A 19,948-nucleotide genomic window follows, 5' to 3' on the forward strand; every position below is an offset into this window, starting at 1 on the left:
AGACCATAGACTAGATGATGTGGTGGAGAGTGGTTGTGTCTGTGAGGTCTCACCTAAAATGTCAGGACAGGAATGTCCTGTTGAGGAACAGACAATTGATTTTGTGAACCAGACAGCAGAGTTGCCTTAATGTGCAGAACAGCTTGAGTACTGTACTTGGCAGTAGATGGGCATAGCTGGGTGGTAGGGTGAATTCAAACAATGGAAAGAATGGTAGGAATTAAATTTGATGATGTAAGCAATTGATATTACATATAAATTTTCTGTGTGATGTTGTATCCCATGTGTAGAATGAAAATTAATGAGTCAGATGAGGCATCAGTTCCTTCATTGAGTCAATATAGAGATACTGAAAGAAGTCTGAAACCATTGCACTATAGCATAGTGTAGTAGGCAAAACTTTGAAAATGGTTTTTAAGAGGAAAGCGAATGAGCCATCCTTCCTGGAATTTTTAGTTCATGAGGATGACCATTACAGGGCAGCAGGTACCCACTTGTGTTTTTAAAAGTAACCTTCCAAATCTTCCACGTGCCCAGTGATTTGTGATCATATAAATGCAAGTGTGTGGACTATTTTATAACAACCAACCCTGAAAGAAAATCCTGTCTTCATTAGACTTTTAAATTTTATATTTCAAAACTGAAAAGGCATTTTGAAAACACTGCCTTGGCCCTGCGACATCACTCTTAGTTCATTTCTTAGTGGTCACTGCTTCTCTGTGTCCATACTCATTTCTCATAATGTGTTTGCCTTCCACTTATTGGTTCAACCCATGTCCCAGATTTGCTCCACTGGTTCAGATTGCTCCCCCCTTTCAGAATCTCACGTAAACATTCACCATAGCAACACCGTCAAGTGGAGTTCTGGTAGCATGTCACAATTCTATTGTGTTCCTCTTGAAGTCCTGATTCCCACCTGCCTTCCAAATTTCCTTTCCTTGGCATTCGCCTCTTAGAGACATCATTTCAAATTCTCTGGTTTCTCAGTCCAAAAGATGAGAAGCAGTAATTCTCTGATGTTCCATTTCTCTCATATCTTGCATCCAATATGTCAGCACTGCTCAATTGCTCTGCCTTTAAAATATGATGAGAATCTGACTGCCTTTCAAAACAACTACCAGTGTGTCAAGAGTACTCTACAGGGAGACACAGAAGACCTGGATATGATCATAAAAGGAAGTTAAAATGGGTCTTTTTGTAATTATTTTGTAAGCTTTCTCAAAGCCCCCAAATAATACAACAGGTATAAAATTAGTGTCCCTATGATGCAACTCTTCACTTCCTCTCTTTCTACCTTGTATTTTGAGTTGGTGGTACTGCTGGAGGACTTTCAGAATAGGGAACAAACTTTCCCTATTCAGGTTTACCAATGTCATGAGTATGGGAGTGAGGTTGGTATAGCACAGTTTCATCCTTGAACTATTAGATTTTAACTTCTTGGTGGCACGCCAAGGTCCCCAAGGCACATGACCATAATAGACCTTGGTGGGTAGTACTGAAGAATAGAGTCTCAAGTTGGTCATATATCTTTTGGTCAATTGCTATTAACTATTGTGAGGAGATCTCTGAATTCTCAGAGGAGAATACTGTCCTTTCCATTGTATTTATATTAGTGGATTCTGAATTATTTCCATCACTAAATTATACAACCTTCAATTTGGTTGATGTATTAGAAGGAATCTTTGTACAAATAAGAGAAATAGCCCTAACAGATGCAAACTAAATGAAATTCATGAGAAAGTTTTGGAAAATGAATAGTAGTTATAATTGGTAGTTAGTTATGCTTTTCAGTTTTCTGATACTATAACAAAATACCTGAGACAGTAAGCTTGTAAAGATAAAAGGATTATTTTGTTTTATAGTTTTGGAAGTTCCAGTTGAGGATCAAATGACCTCCTTGCTTTTGGTTTGTAGCAAGGCAGAACATGATGGAGATGAGACATGGTGGAATACAGATGCTCATCTCATGGTCAGGATACAAAAAAGAGAGTGGGAGAAGTTATTCAGGGATTCCACAATCCTCTTTCAAGGTCACTCCAACACCTCTCACTAGGTCCCCATTTTTTAAAGTTTGTACCCCTTTACATTAGTGTAAGGGCCCATTGACCAATCCTTAATGTAGGCCTTTGGAGGACACTTCAGGTAGAAGCTATAGCCTTCACAAACACACTGTGAAGGGTGGAAAACCAGGCTATGAGCTGTTGGGTGGGAAATGTGTCCTTCATCTTGCTTTTGAACTAGATGAGGGAACTATTTACAGGATAGAGACTGAAGATTGCAGATGCTACTCCTGACATTGGTCTGGTTTTTATTGCCAGCATCACAACGAGTTTCCTTTGTTGCTTTTCTCAAATTAGGCTGAGGTCATGCCTGACCACTACATGTGTAAGAAGGGGCAACATGAGGTCATGTAGCCTCACTGAACATCTTTTTGGAGTGTCCCTTTACTTGCTTGCTTCATGCAAAAAATGTTACATTAAAATTGATCCCCACTGATATAGAATACATAAGTGTGAGAGACAAACTTCCAATTGGAGAAATAGCAGTGAGGAAGAAGAAGCTGTTTATTCACTTCCAGTTGCATCTTATAGGAACAAATGAGAAGCCCATTTTCATCATCTAAGGAAATAAATTTAGTCTATCCAACAGTACATTTAGGTAGGTTTTTTTTTTATTGTTGCACTAGACTTTGGATTGGAGAAGTGATGGGAAGAGGGCATGGCATAGCACTTGAGAGATCTGGTTTTAGCCTCAGCTCTGCCATGATCTAAGTAAATGTCTTGGTTATGACATTTCTGTCCTGGTTTCAATTTCCTCACATCAGGGGTATGATGGATGATCACTAATATGCTTTTTGCTTTTTAGTCTCTAAAAAGAATGGGGAACATAGATAAGCAGTCTTCTGGGACTGAAGAAACCACTGTGATCACCAGAGGGCATAGGTTCCTGTGGTTATAGACAACATTCATCTTCAGTTTCCCACTGACATTTTTTATTCATGTATTACCATATTTGTTGTATACAGGAGTGTGGTGTGAGCCTTAAAATAAGCAAAAGATTTTATTTTTCAAGAATAGATTTAATTTTACATTTAAACTAATCAAAAGTTTTAATTTTACATTTAAACTAGTCAGAGAGCAGTATTATAGGAAATGAACAAAACAGACACCTCTCACAATTCTCAGCCAAGTTTTCTTTTGTGCATTTATGCTTTTAAGGTTAAGGTTGATTATATCACTTCTCCTGTCTTATAGCACAATACCAGCAAATTTTGTTAATGGTGTATTCTTGATAAGACCATTCTCCACAAGGCCCAGAAAGGTGCTTTCCTCTACACAGTCACTCAAGAACCTAGCCTGACAAAGACTTCACCATCTTGTGTTTGTACTATCTGGAGCACATGAAAATTGTGCAATGACTTATATGTGAGTTCCACTCCAATAAAATTAAGTCATTCACTAATAGGTCAAAAACCAAAAGAGAGAAAAAAATCTCTCTCTTTATTAAGCTAGTAAAAGAAGACTATAAATTTTATCACTTTTTCATGTTCATACAACTTTACTGGCAATTCAAGCACTTTGATACTTTAACTCCATTGACCTTCTTCCTGATGTATTTGGTGTTATTATAATATGTTTTATTTCAATGTCTATTTTAACCTCATTAGATATTATTGTCATTTTATGTGGTCAATTGACATGTATATTTTTCCTATATTTTACTTCATTTCTTACTATGTCTCTGCATTCTCTGTGTCTGCCTTTTCTTTCTTTCTTTTTTGAAAAATTTTAATTGGGATATATTCATATAAAGGAGGGGATCCATTGTCCCAATTCCAAATAGGCTTATATTGTGTATTTGTTAGATCACCCACCATCTCCCACAATTGACTGCCTCCCCATCCACTTAAACAATTTCAAGCAGTTTCTTTGTTCTATTTAATGTAAGTATATGAAGTCCATCAACCTTGTATCCCCACTGTAAGCATACTTTAACTCCTTCCTTTGCTTTACCTTACCATGTATCTTCCATGCCCTATTTCAACAGCTTTAAATATATATCCTTATATCCTCTACTATCAGAGCTGTTTTATTTTACAATATTGTTGATGCTTTATCATTCTCTTTTCCTTTCCCTCCTTATCCATGTTCCATAGAGTAGTTCCACTATTACAAACATGTTATACATATGAGTTTGTACATGATCATGCTTGTTTTTGTGTGTATGTTTACTTTTTGAATCTGTCTTCCATGTATGGGAGAAAGCATGTGGCCATTGCCATTCTGAGCCTGGCTTACCTCACTTAACATGATGTCCTCCAACTGCATCCATTTACCTTCAAACCACATGTCACTGTTCCTTAAGACTGAGTAAAACTTCATTGTGTATATATACCACATTTTCTTGATCCATTCATCAGTTGTAGGGCACTTGGGTTGCTTCCAAAGCTTGGATGTGATGAACATAAGTGTATAGGTGTCTCTATTTAATCCTTATTTCGCTCCTTTGGATAGAAGCCCAGTAGTGGTATCAATGGATCATATGGCAATTCTATCTTTATGTTTTTGAGGAATCTCCAGACTGCTTTCCATAATGGTTGTACTAACTTGCATTCCCAACAACAGTGTATAAAGGCTCCTGTTTTACTATATCTTCACCAGCATTTGTTGTTGTTGTTGCCCTTGAATGTGTCCATTCTAACTGGGGTGAGATGAAATTTTAGTGTAGTATTAATTTGTATCTTTTTTATACCTGGGGAAGTTGAACACCTCTTCATGTATTTACTGGCCATTTGTACCTCTTGCTTTGAGAATTCCCTGTTTAATTCGTGTGCTTATTTCTTCATTGGGATGATGATTCTTTGGGGGTTAAGTTTTTGGAGTTCCTTGTAGATTTTGGGTATTTGTCCCTTATCAGATATGTTGTTGGCAAAAATTTTCTCCTATTCTGTGGGTAGTCTCTAGATTCTAGTGACTTTCTTTTGCTGTGCAGAAGCTTTTTAGTTTGATGCTGTCCCATTCATTCTTTTAGATGCTGGGCCTTTTAAGTTCTACTTAGGAAGTCATTCTCTATTCCTATATGTTCCACTGTATTTCCTACTACTTTCTGTAGTTGTTTCAAAGTTTCAGACCTTTTATTAAGATCTTTGATCCACTTTGAGTTGGTTTTGGCTCAGGGTGTGAGACAGGGATCTAGTTTCAGACCTCTACATGTGGATATCCAGTTTTCCAAGTAACATTTGTTGACAGATGGAGCATCTGTCTTTGCTCCATCGTGATTTTTGGGCTCCTTTGTCGAAGATCAGTTGACTGTAGGTGCATTGGTTTATGTGTGGGTATTCTGTTCTAATCCATTGGTCTCCATATCTGCTTTTGTGTCAATACCATGCTGTTTTTTATTATTATTGCTCTGTAGAATAACTTGAAGTTGGGAATTGTGATACCTCCAGCATTAGACCTTTTGCTCAGAATTGCTTTGACTAGTTGCAGTCTTTTGTGTTTCCATATGTATTTGGGGGTTGATTTTTTTCTCTCTATGAAGACTGTCATCGGGATTTTCATAAGGATTTTGTTGAACATGTAGATTGGTTTTGGTAATAAGGCCATTTTCACAATGTTGATTTTACCAACCTATGAACAAGAGAGATCACTGCACCTTCTGATGTCTTCTTTAACTTTTTTCTCAGTGTTTTATAGTTTTCATTGAAAAGTTCTTTGGTTTCCTTAGCTAAATTTATTCCAAGATACTTTATTCTTTTTTGAAGTTATTGTAGATAGAATTGTTTCCCTGATTTCTTTTTTAGTCTGTTGGTTGTTGGTATACAGGAAGACTACTGTTTTCTGTATATTAATTTTGTATCCTGCTAATAAACAAAAAGAGTTTATGATTTCTAATAGTTTTTTGGTGAAGTTTTAGGGTCTTTGAGGTATAGGATCATGTAATGTGCAAGTAAAGATAGTTTGACTTCTTCCTTCCTTATTTGAATACCTTTTATTTCCTGCTCTTCTCTTATTGCTCTGGCTAGGAATTCCAAAACTATATTGAATAGAAGTGGGAAAGTGGGTATCCCTGCCTTGCTTCTGACTTTAGTGGGAATGTTTTCAGTTGTTCTCCATTTAGTGTAATGTTGGATCTAGGTTTGTGGTACATTACCTATACTATGTTGAGAAACATTCCTTCTATTCCTTGTTTTTTTCAGAGCTTTTATCATGAAAAGATAAAAGAGTGTTGAATTTTTTCAAAGGATTTTCCTGCACTTCTTGAGATCATTTGGTTTTTGTTCTTGCTTCTGTTTATATACTGTATTATATTTATAGATTTTTATATGTTGAGCCATCCTTGCATCCCTGGAATGAAACCAACTTGGTCATGTTGGTCTTGTCGTGTTGTTGAATTCTGTTTGCCAGTATTTTGGTGAGTATTTTTGTGTTTATATTCATTACAGACATTGGACTATAATTCTCTTTTTGGTTGCATCATTATTGGGTTTTGGAATGTGTGTCAATAGTACACACTTTGAATAGATTGAATGAGATTGATAGTGTTCCTTTCCTTTGTATTTCCTGGAAAAGTTTGAGGAGTTTTAGTATTAGTTCTTCTTTAATGGTTTGGTAAAATGCAGCCATAAATCCATCAGCTCCTGGGCTCTTCTTTCTAGGGAAGCTCTTTATTACTTCTTCAGTCTTATTGCCTGTTGCAAGTGTATGTAGGTGGTTAATTTCTTTTTGGTTCAGTTTTGGTTGGTTATATGCAACTAGAAATTTATCCTTTTCATCTAAATTTTACAGTTTACTTGAATATATTGTCAAAGTACTCTCTAATGGTTCTCTGGATTTCATTAGTATTTGAGGTTATGTTTCCTTTTTCTTCTTTGATTTTATTAATTTGGGTCTTCCCTCTTCTGTTTTATCCCGTTGACTAAGGGTTTATTGATCTTTTTAATCTTTTCAAATAACCAACCTTTTGTTTCATTTAATCTTTGTATAGTTTTTTTCTGTCTTGAGCTTATTGATCTTGGTCCTAATCTTTATTAATTTCTCTTCATCTGCTAGTTTTTGGTTTGGTTTGGTCTTATTGTTCTAGAAGGCTAAGACACATCGTTAGGTTGCTTAGAGAAATCTCTGATTTTTCTTCATTGTTTTTTTTAGATATTGGCACTTACAGCTCTAAACTTTCCCCTTTGCATTGCCTTTGTTGTGGCCTACAGCTTCTGGTAGGTTGTATTTGCATTTTTATTAGAGTCTATGAACTTTTTATTTACTTTCTTATTTCTTCAGTCACCCACTGGCCATTCAGCAGTATGCTTTTCAGTCTCCATGTGTTTGAATATTGTTTGGTTTCTTTAATTGTTGAGTTCTACAGGAGGTCATTTCAATTGTACTAAGTTTGTTGAGTTGTGCTTTGTGTCCTAAAATATGATCTGTTTTGTGTAAAGTACAAGAGTGGCAGAAAAGAATGTGTTTTGAATGGTTATTGGATTTAATACTCTGTAGAAGTCTATTATATCCATTTAACATATGTATTAATTCTGAAGTTTCTTTGTTTATTTTTTGCCTGGATGGCTTATTTTTGGTGACAGCATGGTATTCAGGTCTACCTCTATCACTGTGTTAGGGTCTATCTGTGCTCTTAAATCCATTAGTGTTTTGGTTTCTTTAAATGTAGTTGGGTGCCCCTATGTTTGCTGTGTATACATTAAGAATTGGTATTTCCTCTTGATGGGTTGTTTCTTTAATTAATATTAATTGAATTTCATTTCCTCTTCTGACTAATTTTAGTCTGAAGTCTACTTTGTCAGATACTAGTATAGTACTCTTGTCTGTTTATGGGTTCATTTGCTTGGCAAAAGTTTTTCCACCCTTTGGCTCTAAGTCAGTGTGTATTTTTTTGAGTTGAGTCTCTTATAAACAACATATGGTTAGGTCTTGTTTTATAAACCCGGTTTGTTAATCTATATCTTTTAATTGGGACATCGAGGCCATTGATATTCAGTGTTAGTATTGAGAGGTGCATGGTGTTTCCAGTCATTTTCATTCCTCTGTTGTTTACTTTTTACTTATTTCTTGTTCCCTATTCAGTTTGGTCAAAGTTTATTCTTTCTTGAGTCTTCCTGTCTCACTTCAATTTCTTCTTCTGTATGTAAGAGTACTTTAAGTATTTTCTGCAGTGCTCGTTGGGTAGTCATGAATTCTTTTAGTTTTTGCTTGTTGTGGAAAGGTTTAATTTCTCCTTCAATTAGGAAGGATAGTTTTGCTGGATAGACTAGTCCAGGTTGACAGTTATTTTCTTCAGGGCCTGAATTATGTTTTTCCATGACCTTCTTGCCTTTAGAGTTTGTGTTGTGAAATCTGCTATTATTCTAATGGATTTGCCTTTATATCTTACTCATCTTTTCTCTTTTGCAGTTTTCAGAGGTCTTTGTTTGTTCTCTATGTTCAGTGTTTTGATTATGTTATGTCTGGGGGTGTTTTTTCTTTTCTTGTTTTTTTTTTTTTGGTCCTGACTGTTTGGTGTTCTGTAAGCTTCCTGCACTTGGATGACTTTCTCTTTTCAAGGTTCTCACTAGGTAGTCTAAGTTGGCCTCAAATTATTGACACTCCTGCCTCAGTTTATAAGTTCTTAGATTATAGGTATGTACCAACAATCCTATCTGTGCTTTTCTGTATAAAATATGGCCCTCAAATCCATCCTCTCAATATGTTAAAATTTTATTCTGTCCAACTCTTCAGGTGAATAAGAAATTTGAGAATGGCATTCCAATTGGTTTTTATGCTGTTTCTCCTCCTTTTCTCTCAGGAATTTTTTGTCTGACTCTTTTTCCTCCATTTCTTCTTTTTTCTCTCCCTGCCTTTTCTTTCCCTCCCTCCCTTCCCTCTTTATCTCTTGTCTCTTCTTTTATTTTCCAGCATGTTTTATTATTTCACCAGGATATTTAATCTGAGGAAATTAGCCCATACTTTTGGGATACTGAATCTGTCTCCAATTATTTTTAATTTAACATATGATCTCTTTATTAACTCATTTAGCAATTTGAAGTTTGAGAGTTTCTAAGTTGATATTAGACTTCTAAAGTGTCTTTTGTAGTAACGTGATTGCTGCACCATAACTATAATGTTGACATAAAATGCATGTATATTTGCAATTGTTATATCTTTGTGATGGAGTATTACTTTTATCAATATGGAGTTACCTTCTTTGTTTCTTTTGATTAATTTTGGATTGAAGTATGGCTTGTCAGTTAAGAGTACATCTACTCCTCTTTCTTGCTTTCTGACTCCATTTTCTTTATAGCTTTTTCTACCCATTTACTTAAAGTCTGTTTGTCTTTGCCAGTAAGGTACATTTCTTGCAGGCAATAAATGGTTGAGCCTTGTTTTAATCCTGCCTTCCTCTCTGTATTTTTTGATTGGAGAATTGAGAAAATTAACATTTTGCATTATTATTGAAAAATATTCCTGTTCTTTTGTTGGCAGTTATTTTCTTTCTGGGCTTGAAATGCATCATTTACTCTGATGGATTTTCCTGACATGTGACTTGGAGCTATTCTCTTACAACTTTCAATATTCTTTCCTTATTTTGTAAGCTTAATGTTTTAACTGTAATATGCCTTGGAGAGGTTCTTTTCTAGACTTGTCTGTTTGGTGTCCTGAATGCCTCCTATACCTGTATGACCCCTCTTTCTTAAGATTTGAGAAATTTTCTGCTATTAGTTTATTGAATGTATTTTCTATGCCTTTAGCTTGCATGTCTTCCCCTTCTTCTATGGTCATGATTCACAACTTTGATCTGTTTAAAAACAAAATTTACACTTTATTTAGATTTAAATATTTATTATTGTAGATTCTGATTATACAAAATGACAAGGCAGGAGATATATTCAGGGAAAAGACAGATGACAACAAACATTTCAGTTGTTTTGATGGCCTCTGATTCTGTCTTGAACATGAAGCAGAAGTGTACACATTTAAATTCTGAAAAGCTTATAAAACTATAAGTTCAACTCAACAAAGAAATAAAAAGAATAGAGGAATAGAAAGAGTAACAACCCAATGTGTACCAATAATGCCATGCTCTTGCACTCAAACTTTAAGTGTAACTTGTTGCTTTTTTTTCATTTTGTGGTACTGGGGATTGAGCCCAAAGCCTCTTGCATGGTAAGTGACTCTAACACTGAGGTATATCTCAGCACTTGTTTGCTTTGGCATAGGGTCTTGCTATGTAGCCCAGGCTGGCCTTGTACTCAAGATACTCCTGCTTCCATCTCTCCAGTGTTGCAATAATGTATTTTTCACACCACACTGAAAATTCTGAGTAGTCAAATTTGATGGTGGGCTTCATTGTAATATTTTATAATTTTTTTCCTGTCTTGTATACCTCATCAAAATTTATTTCTTCAAAAAATGATAACATGGTACTTTTTAACTGAGTTGACAGTGACAATAGGGGTTGTATCTAAAATAATTAAAACAGTTTCAGAGTGGTACTACCAGAGATCACTCAGAGGTGAAGCATGGAACTTCCAGTGGCACATACTGGAAGAAAAGACAGGTATTCAAAGCATGAGAGTTCAAACTGGGACTTATTATGTAAGCAAATTATCAATTGTTATTATATCCAATTGGAGGCCTAAAGACAATAATATCCAGTGAGTAAGTGGCCTACAAAACCTTGTGGCTTTTATTCCAAATATTAAATATGCAAGAGGAAGTCCATTTAGAAAGATTTTCAGTTGTATTCAATGGTTTCTGAATTATCTGTAGGAAAGTCTGACTTAGTTGTACAGCATTTGATATGGGTCCATTATTAAATCCAAATCATGTTATACATAAAAATGTATGTTAAGCAAAGCCACATTACTTGGTCTTTGATCTGTCAAAGTGTTCTTCCCATGTGCTTTGAGTCACTTTCATCCATTTTCTTAGTGCTCATTCTCAACCTTCATTACAAGAAGAATACACAGGACCTTTAGCAAGGCAGGCATATTATGGAAAACTTGCTGTCAGGTATATGCAGGGCTTCATAAATGGTGGATAAGAACTTTATATCTTTCCATCTATGTTTCCACTTGATTTCGCAACAATGAAGCTTGGCTGAGAGCATGTCAGGTTTGGGTAAGTCAGCATGGTGTTCCTCTGTTGTGTGAATTTTAGCTGTCTTATGACTGAAGGTACCTGAAAAAAAATTGAAGAGTTTTGAGGTACTTTTCTTAGAATATACCTTTAGGTTCCTGAATAATGTGCTAAACTGTTGGAACACTTAGTGTTTCTTTATAATAACTCACAGAGGTTAGCTGTGATCCCAGATTTCCTTATATCCTATGGAATTTCCCAGGGAGTTTCATTTCAATATCAAGTTTGGTCACCAAATTTGTGGCTTCCTCAAACCAAATCCCTGATAAATTTTAATATTTTACATCGGAAGTGATGGAATTAACGAAGGACTGCAGTCAAGTCACCTGCTGCAAACAAGAAATCAGAAGTTTGTCTCTAGAGTTTCCCCAAAGGCTCCATTATTTTTATTTATTTATTTTTATTCTTATGTGCATACAATGTTTAGGACATTTCTCCCCTCTTCCCCCTGGCCCTTCCCTATCCCTCACCCCCGCTCTCTCCCTCACTTCCAGACAGAAACTGTTTTGCCCTTATCTCTAATTTTGTTGAAGATAGAGTATAAACATTAATAAGAAAGATCAAGAGCTTCTGCTAGTTGAGATAAGGATAGCTATACAGGGAGATTCCTTGCTTTGCTTTCATGTACAAATATGTTACATTCTAAGTTGATTCTTCTTGAACTAACCTTTACTCTAGTTCTTTGTCCCTTTCTCCTATTGGCTTCTGTTGCTTTAAAGTTTCTGCATTAGTTCCCTAAAGACTCCTTTAAAAGTTAAGACATTTTTAAGAACAACAAAGGAAAAATAAAATCAAAATCACTGTAGTACACTGTTCAAATGCTCATCTGGTTATAATTATTTCAACTAATCTTTCCTTCATGATTTATATTAAATAATCATAAAACAACGGCTTGCAGTAAGTCCACTAAAATTTCAAAAGCATCATGTTTACCTGTCTACTGACAATGGCAAATTCCCTTAATTTCTTTACCTCATTCTTTGCTGTTCTGAAAATGAACATAAATTACATTGTCAAGTTGCAGAGATCGATGAAAAACAATACTTATTCAATTGTTCTGAATGTAAACAATATCCCATCATAGGGAATGATTTTATCAAGTATATGTTTAAGGCACAGGAAGAGCACAGTGATAGATAGCTTGAGGATATTTCGCTAAATGTCTAGAAGCAATAACTTTCATTTTGGAAGAAAATCCACTGACACAATATAAGCCTGCCATGATAATACTGTATATTTAGTCTTCATTTTAGTGATTGCAGTGTGAAATTTTATAGTCCAAATTTCTCCATCAACTTCATAAGGCAAGAAAACTTATTCCTCTCAGGTTACAAGATTCATCAAGAAACCTCACCAACATGGGTAGGTCCTTTCCCTTGCAATGTTCACCATCATTGATAATAGAAAACAAATATTCATCTCTCACTTCTCTGAGGGTTTATTCCTCAATGCAACTGTCACAGATCTTGTGCATCTGTTTCTGCTGTACTTTGGAACAGAAAAATGTGTTAATTGCCATGCTCTCAATGCACTTTTTCAGGTCCTCTTCACCAGATTGTATATAATGTTCCAGGAGTGAATGTTACTAAGGGCCCTCTGGGATTTCATTAGCCTCATGCCTATCTGGAGGTATGTTTTATTTTCCTATCAGAATCAAAATTTCAGTAAAGACTTTAGGTATGTCTTTTCCTTCCTGGGTAAGGGCAAAACATCTTCCTACTGTCACCTCCTCTGTACTGGAATTCTAAGCATTGCTGCTTTTTTTTTCTTTATGTTTTTCTCCAGTTCTGAAGTTTTGTCATTTTTTTCTGTTTCAGTGTCCTTACATCATCTTCACTCAATACTTTTTTTTTGTTTTCTCTGACTACAATGTGGGTTGTTCAAATGACTGGTTAGATCAAATATTGTTGGTTTTCTGCAAAATATAGATGGTTCTACAGATCATGGATGTCTCAATTTTGTTTGTGACATAGTTGATAATGTTTATTTAGCTAAATAGATATGTTATTTTCTAAGTGTTCTCTCCTACAATTTTTCTCCCACTTCAGACATTTGGCTGGATCACAGGGGAACCTGAAGGCTAGGTCTTACTGCATGATTCTGCAGTGCAATAAGTTCAGCATCATTGCTTGCCTTCCAGCAGAGTTCACTTCTTCCTGCCTCTCAGACAGTCCACTGGCTCATTAGAAGGGGCCAGTCTGGTCAGGGTTCAGCAGGGTTCTGAGGATTTGTGTGTTCTATTTATATTTTCTTTATGTTTATGTGAATGTTCTAATTCATCTACCTTGCCTTTAGGCTCTAATATTATCTCTTCAACTTGCTACAGTTCATTAGTGAGGCTTTCAACTGAGTTTTTTATTTGGCTTATTGAGGATTTAAATTTGATTTGTTTGGTTTCCATATCTTTATTGAGTTACATTTTCATATCCTTCATTGTCTTCTTATTTCACTCATTCTTTTTATTCTCTTTGAGTTAATTTAGGCACTTATTTGTGGGGAGTGACTTTTTTTTAGTTCATTTTAGTTCACCTCTTGGAGTGAAGAGTAAGGGTGAGTGGAGAGATCTTTGCTGGTATCTCCACATTTAAATGATGGATTTCAACAATAATCATATATATATAGATAGATATGATTATACATATAATTATATATATATGATTATATATATATTATGCATTTTTGGTAAAGCATTTGTGTTAATTATGCACATAGTTTCTTATTTAATAACACCTAAGACTTACAGATGTCCTGAGGTGACAATGTGTAGTAAAAAGTATAGCTGCTGAATTAGCCAAATTGTACATATCTATTGTAATCAACAGAAAAATTGATCTTGGACATATAATTGTAATGTTTCCTCTAGGCAATGTGAGTTAAGACTTGTTCATTAGGTTGGCAGCAGAGAGGCACATGGAACCTCATGGAGAATCATCAATATATATGCTTCTTTGGCTATATTATAAAGATATATTAGTTCAATGGGAACTTTCTTGCTAATATTTTAATAATATATTTCTGATGATGATATCTCTTAGAAATAATGCTTAGAAAACTCTGTTGCTTTTTGTCTCATTTTAAGTTGAGCATTAAGTGAATATAGTATTTTAATTGTAACTCTGACAACAGTTCTATCTAGAGACCTGTTGCCATTTTGTCTTCAGTGAAATTGTATCCCCAAAGAAGGTAGGATTAGAATGGTTTCCTAAAAGTTTGAATTGGTGTAATGTATTCTTGGTTATCAAAATATTCATGTAGATTTGGAATTTTGAATTGGTGAATAGTCACAATGTATGCAAAAGTACAACACATACCACATGATCTCACTCACCTAAAATGGATCATTTGTTTACACATGAAGGATCAAGAAGTATATGTCCAAATGAACAGCTTGTGGCCATGGATGACTTTGTCTCTTTGCTTCTTGTGTGTTTACTACTTGCAATGCATATGTTAACTTAAATGACTTAAAAGTCTGAAGAAAAGTGTGAGGGTACAGGATGTGTTCAATAATCCTATAATTTGGTCTAGGTTTTTAAGGAGCCTGTGACTCTTTCTGTGAACTTTATTTATTTTTCCATTTTATTTGTTATTTTTCTTATCTTATTTTGTTGTACTGGGGACACATTGTGACATTAACAAAAGTGCTTACAATATAATTTATTTATATTCACGTCTCCAACATTTTCCTTTAACCCATCCTCTCATTCTTAGAATAATTTCAATATCTCATTTTTCCATTTTTATACCTAAATACATAATATTCCCACCATATTTATCATTCTACACCCTTTCTTTATATCCTTCATCCTCCTACTGCCTCTTTCTGTGAATTTTTCAGAATTTGTCAGTATTTTCCCCTTTGGTAAGATAAGATGTGTAGGGTAGACTAGATTTGGTATTTCTACTCCCTCATGTGGAAGACTAGAGGGTACTGGAGTGGAATATTTTCCTTTCCTCAGGTCAGGAGGCTGTGATAAAACCCTGAAGTAAACAGTAGAATTCTCTGCCATATTTCAAAATCACTACTTTTCATCTCCCCTGACAAATTATGGAGCCATATTCTCTGAGATCTCTGTTGAGATCCTGGAGTAAAAATCGTAAGATTGTGGGGTTCCACCGTAACTGGTTTATCTAGAGTTTTAACTCAGGCATTCAACAATAAGCCTATACTATCCCCCATTTTTCTGTGTCACAATCTTTACCAGAGCCTACTTTCTTGCTCCTTGAACAATCTTCATCATTCTTGTACATGTAAACCTCACCTGCTCATCCTGGTTGATCAGACCTGCACATATCACATATGGACAGACATACATGGGAATCACTGGAGCCACCATGTGTAAACTTCCCATTATTCTTTACCATCTCCCTCTGCCCTAACCAGGCATCCAGAGTATTGGCATCCTAAGGACCTCAGCATGACACCTCATTTTGAAAAGAAGAACAAAGGAATCCTGGATTTGAGCTTTTGTGTTAGAATTGCAAGGGAAATTTCTCCCTAGGAGCAATATTTAAGTTAATTGGTGTGTGCAGTGATATGGGAAGAGCAAAGGGGAGGGTGGAGACCTCTTATGTGAAACAGGTGATAAAAAATGCCTTGTATAATTAAAGGAAAACTAATAGAGATAAAGTCCATGGTTTCTGTAGCAATGGGCAGAAGAACCCTACATTGAAAGTGGATTAGACATGGTCTACATTGCTCTACTATCATAAAACAATATCAGAGATCTAACAATATGGAGGTGTGGTGTTGGTTCATCTCTGGGAAAGGAACAGACACTCTATTTGGCTCCCTCTTAGCTAATGAAGATACAGAAACACTCTCATCTCACAAGTATACTTATCTTCAGCTACCTACTATTAGTAGCATAGACTTGAACTAGGTCAAGAAATTCTGGTATCTGCTTAGGTGAACTAAGAATGTTGGAAACAAATATTTTGAGTAGTATTTTCTTGGACCTGGTGAATTAAACTCCATGATATCTAACAACAACAAAAAAAACCCTTGACAGTTAGAATAAAAGAATGCCATTTTCAGCTGTAGAGCTAATGCCATGGTTAAGGCATGAAGAAAGGGTGGAAAATTATACCTGTAGTAGTGAATATGAAATTCCTGGTAACTAGTTATTATAAACTGGTGGATATCTTTTCACAAATTTCTTTCTATCATCTATCATTCTATCTATCTATCTATCTATCTATCTATCTATCTATCTATCTAATCTATCTCTATCATCTGTTATCTGTAAGATTAACACAAAGACTTTATTTTTTATTATTATTGTACTGGGGGTACATTGTGATATTTATAAAAGTTATTACAATATATCATAGTCATCATTCTCTTTTATCTCTGTCCTCATTCTTGAAATAGTTTCAACAGGTCTAATTTTTCCATTTACATACATATGTACACAAAATTTGCACCATATTCAACCTTGTACAACCATTCTCCACCCCCTTCCCCTCCCACTGGTACCAGCCCACCAGACAGGACCTGTTCTCTCCTCCTGTTCTCCACTTTTGTTGAAAAGTTACATTTTTGTTGGATTATGATAGCATTACTTTGGTTTCCTTTTGACATTTTCATGTCATGTATATGTATCATAACCCAATTGTTTCATCTCTTCTAATTTTCTTCTTTCTACATTCCCCTTCTTTTGGTGATTTCAACAGGTTTAAAACTTCTATATTCATTCTTTATAGGAAGTATATCAACTTTATGCACCTTCTTAACTTCTTTTACCCTCCCTCTCTTGTGTGTGACTTTCCCTTAGCATGACATGTTTTTCACAATATTGCTTGTATTTGTTTTTGGTTTGTATTCCACATATGAAAGAAAATATGCATCCTTGGCTTTTTGTACCTGTCTAACTTCACTTATGATGATGTTCTTTAGTTCCAGCCATTCACCTGCAAATTACAAAATTTCATTCTTCTTTATGGTTGAATAAAATTCCATTGATATAAATACCAAATTTTCTTAATCTATTGATCAGTAGTGTAGCATCTTGGCAGTTTCCATAGCTTTACTACTGTGAATAGTGCTGCAATAAACATGGGTGTGAAGGTGCCTTTATTGTAATCCGACTTACCTTCCTTTGATTATATCCCTGGGAGTGGTATTGCTGGATCGTATGGTAATTCTATTCTTAGTTTTTTTTGTTTGTTTGTTTGTTTTTTGAGGAGCCTCTGTACTGTTTTCCATAATGATTGTACTAATTTACATTCTCTCCAGCAGAATGAAGTTTCCTTTTCCCCCATATCCATGCCAATATTTGTTGTTGTGCTCTTGCTGACAGCAATTCTAACAGGAGTGAGGTGAAATCTTAAAATGGTTTGGATTTGCATATAAAAACATTTCTCATTTTTTGACTGACATCTTTTTTATGGCTGTGATGAGGGTATACTGTGGCATTTACAAATGTTCTTACAATATACCAAATACATCATACTTGTATCACTAGCACATATGCTAAAATTGGAATGATACAGGTAAAATTAACATGGCCCTGGTGCAAGCAAGGCAGGTAAATTTGTGAAACATACCATATTTAAAAAATGTCTGAGAAAATTTCTTAAAAGAAGAGTTACCTTGAGAACTTCATAAGATGAACAAGGCATAATTTTGCCATTTTAAAATCATCATAGAAAAATCATTCCCATATCTACTCTTTTATTTCATTGGTATTGAAAAGTCATGGTCATGAGTTTAGAGTTTGAACGTAGATTCTATATGTTAGAATAACAAGATAGATTCTGTTCTTTCAATATCATAGTATAATTTGAATCTATGACTAATCTTCTCCCAGGCCTTCATCCAAGATGGTCACTGAGGAAAAGGTGTTGGGACAGAGCTGGGAAGAGACATTAATTTTATCTTCCTGTTTTCAAAACTCTGAAAGAAATCTGTCTTGTTTTCAGCCAGCATATTTGTCATCCTGTTTTTACAATACATCGTAGAAACTTGATTTGTGGGAAAGTGAGTAGCTAAGGATTCTTTCATGTGTTTTGTATTTACTCATATTCATACTTTATTCAGATTTCCTTATTTTTTAATTAATGTCTTTTTTATGTTTCATGATCTCACCCAGGATACTTTATTATATAGTCATCATAGTTCTTTAGGTTTCTTTTGGCTTTGACATTTTATTAAAATTTTCTTCTCTTTGATAACTACTAAGAACTGAATTGTATTAATGTGATGAAGGACTAATGCCCAATGTGATGGTATTTGGAGGTGTGTCCTTTGGGAAATAATGAGGTTTCATTGAGGTCATCAGGATGAAGTCCTCATGATGCAATTGATGCCCTCTTAACGAGCAATCCACCCTGCCTCCACTGTCCTCCATGAGAAGACAAAGCAAGAAGCTGAGTATGTATACTCAGGGAGTGCCTTTACCAGGGCTTAGTCATGCTGGCTCCAACTCATGTTATCTTTTATTACAAAAACAAGAGTTTGTAGAATCTATTTTATTCTCCACCCATGTAATGTGAATGAGCAGTAGTTCATAAAATGAAAGAAAGAAAATTGACCTCATTGGAGGAGTCATGAAGTAAAATTGTAAAGTTTAACAAAGGTCAAGGGCATATCACAACTCACTAGAAACTGATTTAGACACATTTGCTCAGCTCTCATATTCTTGGCCTTGGAAATTGGGAATGTCTTTAAACCACATACTGTTTGGCTCTCCCATGTTATAGTATCCTAGCATATTGACTGTGCTGTCAATATGCAATTGACTAATGATTATGTTTTCTTAGTTTCCTTTATTTTGCACATAATACCAAGTTTATAATTTATTTTTCAAGTATGCTTTCATAAATTATGGAAACTAAAATCTGGGTAGCATCTTTGGTCTTTGTTATTTCTATTGCTTTTTATTCATACTCAAATTATCTTTTTGTTTTTAGATGCCAAAGAGCTCTGATTTAGTGATCTATTGACTCTTAAAAATTATATGTAAGACAAAAACACCTGCACACACATGTTTATTGCAGCATTATTCACAATAGCTACGCTATGGAAAATGCCAATATGCCCCACTACTAATGAATGGATTAAAAAATATGGTATTTATATACAATGGAATTTTATTCAACCATGAAGAAGAGTGAAATTTTGTTGTTTCAGATAAATGGATGGAACTGGAGAACATCATCTTGAGTGAAGTTAGTCATGTTCAGAAAACCAAAGACCTCATGTTTTCATTCTTATGTGGAATATAGTTTTAATACAAATACAGGCAATACAAAATACACATATAAATATGTACAGAACATGTATATAAAAGTGGGGCTGGTAGAGAAGACCAAGGAAAAGGAAAAGAAGGAAAGAAAGTTAACAAATAACAATGAAATACATCTTATCTGAGTAGTTACAGACACAAGTTAGCACACTGAAACCTGTTAACACAGGATGGGGGAATGGGTGAGGAAGTTTAGCAGAGGGGTATTACATTGACTGATGCACAGTGCATGCACAGGTATAATACCATAGCAGAAACACCACTGAACAGCAACAGACACCTAAACAACAAAGGACAAAACTGAAAAACAGTTCATGTTAAGGGGAGGACACTAACAATAGGGGGAGGGCCAATGGAAGAAGTAAAGAAGGTGAATATGGTTGATGTACTTTCTATACAAGCATAGATATGGAATTTTTAAACCTTTTGATATTAGCAGAAGAAGAGAACTAAGGGAGACAGGAGAAAAATGGAGGGAATAAACCAGTTCGGTATACAATACATATATACATGGAAATGTCATAAGAAAAGTCTCTGTATAAATATCTTAAATAAATCAAAATGTCTTTT

At 35.0% G+C, this 19,948-nt stretch overlaps 1 non-coding gene, 1 pseudogene and 2 gene segments (V, D, J or C); 2 read left to right on the top strand and 2 right to left on the bottom strand.

Annotated features, from left to right (window-relative positions):
• The window catches only part of LOC109699244 (immunoglobulin kappa variable 4-1-like), a 935,238-nt gene that overhangs the window by 453,688 nt on the left and 461,602 nt on the right, over positions 1 to 19,948 (bottom strand).
• LOC109678714 (immunoglobulin kappa variable 4-1-like) overlaps positions 1 to 19,948 on the top strand; it is a 171,807-nt gene that overhangs the window by 71,326 nt on the left and 80,533 nt on the right.
• Positions 12,007 to 15,380, bottom strand: LOC141414982 (52 kDa repressor of the inhibitor of the protein kinase pseudogene; annotated as a pseudogene).
• LOC141415221 (U6 spliceosomal RNA) lies at positions 17,581 to 17,687 on the top strand. Its single transcript, XR_012440227.1, has one exon. It is a non-coding gene; the product is annotated as a U6 spliceosomal RNA (small nuclear RNA).

Source organism: Castor canadensis, chromosome 12 (genome assembly GCF_047511655.1).
Source record: "Castor canadensis chromosome 12, mCasCan1.hap1v2, whole genome shotgun sequence".
In the NCBI taxonomy this organism is placed as follows: Eukaryota; Metazoa; Chordata; class Mammalia; order Rodentia; family Castoridae; genus Castor; species Castor canadensis.